The sequence below is a fragment of the Bufo bufo genome, chromosome 2 (assembly GCF_905171765.1).
Source record: "Bufo bufo chromosome 2, aBufBuf1.1, whole genome shotgun sequence".
NCBI classification, from domain to species: domain Eukaryota; kingdom Metazoa; phylum Chordata; class Amphibia; order Anura; family Bufonidae; genus Bufo; species Bufo bufo.
The window spans coordinates 634,431,553-634,438,817 of NC_053390.1; positions in this window are offsets into that span (position 1 = coordinate 634,431,553).

Sequence of the window (7,265 nt, forward strand, 5' to 3'; positions counted from 1 at the left end):
CAAATGTATCTGGAGCGAGTTATCCACTATACACGGTCACATCTTGCGCTCTCAGGACTCCGGCACATGGCTCCGCAGTGTGGGCTTTTTTTAAATGTGTCAGCTGCTGATAATAGTGTTGCCATCTTGCAGGCCTGTGCTGTCAACGCATAAGTCGTGGTAAGCCCAACACTCACCTAGGGACGACCGCCTTAAGAAGGCACCTGGCCTCCCATCACCAAGCCCAGTGAGAGCAATGCTGTCAGAACCCACAAAGCCACACTCCCGGCGATCCACGTCCTGCCTCTTCTCCTTCTTCTCTCTCCTCCCATTTGTCCTCCACTCCACCTTCCACCATGCCGTCGTCGCGTTCATCTGGCAAAAGGCAGGCTTCCATGGCCCAAGTTTTCGAACGTAAAAATTTGATGACGCCGGATAACCCTCTTGCCCAATGGCTAACCGCTGGCTTGTCGTAACTGCTAGCCCGCCAACTACTGCCATATAAACTAGTAGACTCAGAGGCCTTTAGAAAATTTGTTCCCATTGGCACACCTGACTCCTCCTTTTCCACTGGTACCGCCTCTCCCGCTGCACCCCCGAAGCTTCCCAGAACCTATTCGATGTGCCAGGTGAGACGTTGCCATACTGTGCTGTGGCTGTTGTGCCTGGAAGCCAAGAGCCACACCGGTCATGCACTCCTTTCAGCTCTGTGGTCACAGGCCAGTGGCTAACCCTGCTCAATTTGACAGTTGGTAAAGTGGTGTGCGACAGCGGTGCCAATCTGCTGAGCACGCTGAAACAGGGCAAAATGGCACATGTCCTGAACTTAGTCATGTAGCGATTCTTTTCCAAATATCCTGGGGTCCAGGACATCTTGCGGCAGACCAGGAAAATCTCTGGCCATTTTAGAAGATTTTACACAGCCATGGCTCGCCTTGCTGACATTCAGCGGCGACACCACCTGCCCGTCAGACGTCTGATTTGTGACTGCCCAACGCGATGGAACTCCACCTTGTATATGCTTGATAGGCTGCTCCAGCAGAAATGTGCAGTTAACGACTACCTGTACGAACTTTGCAGCAGGACAGGTTCTGGGGAGCTTGGTTTCTTTTTACCGCGCCAGTGACTGCTCATGCACGACGCATGCAGACTTCTGCAGCCATTTGATGAGATCACCAAACTGGTCAGTCGCAGCCAGGGCGCCATCAGTGACATCGTACCTTGCGCCTTCTTTCTGGAGCGTGCATTGCGTCGTGTCATTGATCAAGATGAGGAAGTCGCAATGCTGAATGAATTCCCAGGGGGGCTACTCCATCTGAGACAAGTAAGCAGGAGTCTGAAGAGGAGTCAGAGGAGGATGGTGGCTGGGGGTAGGAGGAGGAGGAGCAAGAAGAGCAGGCTTTAAACTTTTTGGGGATCCCTGATGTTGTCCGTGGCTTGGGGGAAGAGACCGAGGACGTCATTCTCCTGCGCGATGAGCAGGAGCAAGGGCGCTCCACTGCTTCCAATTTAGTGCAAATGGGGGCCTTCATGCTCCAGTGTTTGAAGAGGGACCCCCGTATAAAAAGCATAAAGGGTAAGGACTAGTATTGGGTGGCAATGTACTTAGACCCTTGGTACAAACACAAAATGGTGGACATGTGACCAGCATCACAGACGGCTGGCATAATACAGCATTTCCAGGCCTTGCTGTGAGAGATGCTGCATTCTGCTGTTGCGAGCACTGGCAGAGGAATTTCCACCAACAGTGAAACAGGCGCGGGTACTAATCCTACCGCGCCTGCAAGAAGAGGGCGGTTTGAAGATATGTTGGTCACTTCGGATATGAGATCACTCTTGCAACCAACCCATCGACAGCCAACCTCCGGATCCAGCCTTAGGGAACTCCTAGACCGACAGGTGTCCGACTACATCGGGTTAACGGCCGATGTCGACGCTCTGAGAAGCGAGAAACCCATGGACTACTGGGTGTGCAGGCTTGACCTGTGGCCAGAGCTGGCACAATTTGCCATGGAACTCTTGGCTTACCCCTCGTCGAGTGTCCTGTCCGAAAGGACGTTCAGCACAGCAGGGGGATCGTGACCGATAAGCGCAGTCGCCTAGCTCACAACAGTGTGGACTACTTCACATTTCTAAAAATACTTGAGGCATGGATCTCGGAGGAATTCAACACCTGTGATGACCACGTGTAATTTAATTTCCTCATGCCAGCCCACACATATCTGCCACCATCCAGAACAAAGAATGGGTCCTTTGTCTATGTATATACAGCGGCATAAAAGGCCTTTTGTCAGGTGAATGCCTAATTTTTGGGGCCTCTACTCCAGTGGCCTACAGTAAAATCTTTATCCAGTGACTGCCTAATGTACCTCCAGACACATAATCACTAGTTTATTTTCTGTCAGGTGAATGCCTAATTTTTGGGGCCTGTTCTGGCGCTACAGTAAAATTTTTAGCCAGGTGACCGCCTAATGTACCTCCAGCCACTTCATCACAAGTTCTTTTCTGTCAGGTGAATGCCTAATTTTTTGGGACCTAGTTTCTGGCTACAGTAACATTTTTAGCCAGTGACCGCCTAATGTACCTCCAGCCCCACATCATCACAAGTTTCTTTTCTGTCAGGTGAATGCCGCCTAATTTGTTGGGGGCCTGTATTGGTGTATCAGTAAAATTGTTATCACACTGACCGTCTAATATACCTCCAGCCACATAATCACTTGTTCTTTTCTGTCAGGTGAATGCCTAATTTTTGGGGCCTGTTCTCCGCTGGCCTACAGTAAAATTGTTATTCAGTGACCGCCTAATGTACCTCCAGCCCCATGATCACTTGTTCTTTTCTGTCAGGTGAATGCCTAATGTTTGGGGCCTGTACTCCACTGGCCTACAGTAAAATTGTTATTCAGTGACCGCCTAATGTACCTCCAGCCACATAATCACTTGAGCTTTTCTGTTAGGTCAATGCCTAATATTTGGGGCCTGTACTCCACTGGCCTACAGTAAAATTGTTATTCAGTGACCGCCTAATGTACCTCCAGCCACATAATCACTTGTTCTTTTCTGTTAGGTTAATGCCTAATTTTTGGGGCCTGTACTCCACTGGCCTACAGTAAAATTGTTATTCAGTGACCGCCTAATGTACCTCTAGCCACATAATCACTTGCTCTTTTCTGTCAGGTGAATGCCTAACTTTTGGGGCCTGTACTCCCTTGGCCTAAAATAACATTTTTCTAGGCTCCAGCAGGGCACATTTTGAGAGTTTTCCTTTAAGACGCATAAAAATGGCCCCTGATTAAAATACATATTTTTTGTTGGAATTTTTGACATTGATCCCCTTCTGGTATGTCACTGTCCATGTTGTGGGACTAGGTGTGCGTAGCCTATTGCATTAGGGTGTGCACCCTAAAGCACAAACACACACGCCGCGCGCGCGCCCGTGTATGTATATATATATTATATACATACACACACACACACACACACACACACACATACAGTTATATTACCCCTGTACATTATACAGGGTAATATAACTGAGGAGGGCTATCAGGGGACATTATACAGGGGACAACTAAGGAGGGGTAGCACTGTGGGACAGGGTACATACTTCTTTTTTATAATGCGTTATGGGTCACAGACCGGAGCAACTTGGCACCAAGTGTAGCTGGCCAGCTAAGACCTGTCCTAGGTTGCTAGTATAGCCTTACATGTGTATACTGCTAAACCTTAATACAGTTCATATGTTTGTGTTAAAGACAAAAGCAGAGTTTTTTACTGTGACATCATGTTTTGGATGTCATATAACTGTTATATTTTGTCACGGTAGGTAGGTGAGCGGGGAAATGACCAAACATGGGAAAACAAACAGGACAAACGACTAGGCCCAAAAGCTAGGGAGAAAAGGGGTCACCTCCTAGCGATCCCTAAAAGCTTTCCCTAAACTGCTGTGCCCATGTGCATACCCTTAGGGTGGATATGCACATGCCCTCGTGCCTAAAACCTAAACACCCTGGGAAAACCCTAAGCAGCAGGGAAAAGGGAAGAGGCAACCTGCTTCTTCAAATCAGGAAGAAGCAAGTGTCTCCCTAGAGGCCTAGAAAAACACATAAAGGGAAATGAAGTAGAGGATTTATCTTGAGCAGAGCTGGAGCAGACGATCCACCACAAATCAAGAGCTCCCAGGAAAGAACTATAACCCGCACAGGCCACTGGGGGAAGGAGGGATAAATAGCCTAACTAACAATGAAACCCAGTACACCTGAGGGAAGGTGGATCCAGCTCAAACCCAAATCATAACAAACAAAGAAGTCAGACATGTGCAGCCAGTCTGACAGATCTCCGCCCATTCACAGGGCAAGGCGTGACAGTACCCCCCTTCTACGGGTGACCTCCGGACACCCCGGACCAACTTTAGCCGGGTGTGCCCTGTGAAAGGACCTCACCAGGCGGCTAGCACTGACATCAGCAGCCGAAACCCACATTCTTTCTTTGGGACCGCATCCCTTCCAGTGCACGTACTGGAGGGAACCCCGAGATTTCAAACTCCAAATTGCCAACCACCAGGACAGGGGGAGGTGGAAATGGTTCCACAGGTTCCACATATTTCTTTAATAAAGACCTGTGAAAAACATTATGGATCTTCCAGGTCTGCGGAAGATCCAGACAAAACGCCAACGGGTTGACAATCGCAGAGATTTTGTAAGGGCCAATAAATCTTGGACCCAATTTCCAAGATGGTACCTTCAGCTTAATGTTTCTAGTGGACAACCACACCGAATCACCCACACACAGGTCCGGACCAGTCATACGTCTCCTCTCAGCCATCCGTTTATATCTTTCACCCATCTTTTCCAAATTAACTTGGATCTTCCGCCAGAGAGATGACAAGGCAGAAGAGAATCTCTCCTCTTCTGGCATCCCAGAAAATCCAGTCCCAGAAAAAGAACCAAACTGTGGGTGAAATCTGTATGCGCCAAAAAATGGCGACTTATCAGTGGACTCCTGTCTACGGTTATTCAAGGCAAATTCGGCTAGAGACAAGAACGAGGACCAGTTATCCTGGTTCTCGGCAACAAAACACCTCAAATAGGTCTCCAGGTTTTGGTTAGTGCGCTCTGTCTGACCATTCGACTGGGGATGAAAAGCCGAAGAAAAAGACAGTTGAATTCCCAGACGAGAGCAGAACGCCCTCCAAAACATGGAAACAAATTGCGTCCCTCTATCAGACACCACAACAGAGGGAATGCCATGTAGTTTCACAATGTTATTGATAAAAACCTGAGCGAGAGTTTTGGCATTGGGCAAGCTAGGCAACGGTACAAAGTTCGCAATCTTACTGAAGCGGTCCACTACCACAAAAATCACAGTTTTCCCAGAGGAACTCAGTAAATCGGTAAAAAAGTCCATGGACAAATGCGTCCAAGGACGAGACGGGATGGATAAAGGAAGAAGGGATCCTGAAGGCCGAGTGTGAGCCACCTTCGCGCGTGCACAGGTCTCACAAGCTGTCACATAACCCTCCACACCCTTGCGCAACCCTCCAGGAAATAAGATCTATGGTGGATTTGCTTCCAGGATGCCCCGCAAGGACCGTATCATGATGTTCCTTGAACACCTTGTATCGCAGTTCAGCAGGAACAAACAACTTGTCTGGAGGACAAGAATCAGGAGCCTCCTCCTGGGTCCCCAACACCTCCATCTCCAACTCGGGGTACAGAGCGGAAACCACCACCCCATCAGCCAAAATCGGAGCGGGATCCTCTGAATCACTCCCCCCAGGAAAACTACGTGACAACACATCTGCTTTGACGTTTTTAACCCCAGGGCGAAAGGTGACCACAAAATTGAACCTAGTAAAAAACTGTGACCATCTAGCCTGTCTAGGATTCAGACGCTTAGCAGACTGCAAGTAAGCCAAATTCTTGTGGTCAGTATATACCGTAATAGGATGAGTAGCCCCCTCCAACCAATGACGCCATTCTTCAAAGGCCAATTTAATGGCCAGCAACTCTCTATCTCCTACATCATAATTTCTTTCAGCGGCCGAGAGTTTCTTGGAGAAAAAAGCACACGGACGCCATTTGCTAGGGGATGGACCCTGCGACAGAACTGCTCCGACCCCCACTTCTGATGCATCAACCTCCACGATGAACAGTTGAGACACATCAGGTTGCATCAGAATGGGAGCAGACGCAAAACATTTCTTAATAGCAGAAAAGGCCTGTAATGCCTCATCCGACCAGACAGAAAAGTCAGCGCCTTTTTTAGTCATATCTGTCAAAGGTTTTACAATGGTGGAATAATTCAAGATGAATTTTCTGTAGTAATTGGTAAAACCCAAAAACCGCATCAGAGCTTTCTGATTCTCAGGCCGGTCCCATTCCATTACCGCCCGGACCTTTTCGGGGTCCATACGAAAACCAGAGTCAGAAAGCAGGTATCCTAAAAACGGTAGTTCCTGGACAGCAAATACACATTTTTCCAATTTTGCATACAATTTATTCTCCCGAAGAATTGACAACACCTGTCTCACGTGATCCTGATGGGTCTCCAAATCGGGTGAGTAAATTAGTATATCATCAAGTTAAATAACAATGAAACTTCCCACTTAATGATGGAAAATATCATTGACAAATTGCTGAAAGACCGCTGGTGCATTCGTTTAACCAAATGCCATAACAAGATTCTCGAAATAACCTTTGGGTGTATTGAAGGCCGTTTTCCACTTATCCCCTTCCATAATTCTGATCAGATTATAAGCTCCTCTTAAATCCAACTTGGAGAACACCTTGGCTCCGACAATTTGATCAAATAGATCAGAAATTAAAGGAAGGGGATATGGATCACGGACCGTAATGAGATTAAATTCCCGGAAATCTAAACACGGTCTAAGTGATCCATCTTTCTTTTTTACGAAAAATAAGCCGGTGTCTACAGGGGACTTAGATGGCCTAATATGTCCCTTTGCCAAACTCTCTGCAATATACTTCTGCATAGCTTCTCTTTCGGGTTGGGAAAGGTTGTATAGTCGAGATTTTGGCAGTTTAGGAATGAGATTGACCGGACAATCATATTCTCGATGGGGAGGCAGCTCCTGAGCTCCACCCTCCGAGAATACGTCCGCAAAATCAGAGTGAAACTGAGATAGGACCGTAGTTAACACCCCTGAGGTAGAAGCACAAAGACAGTTGTCCGAACAAAATTCACTCCAGCTACTGATTTGTCTTGTTTGCTAGTCAATAGTAGGGTTATGCTTTATCAACCACGGTAAACCCAGAACCATCGGGGCA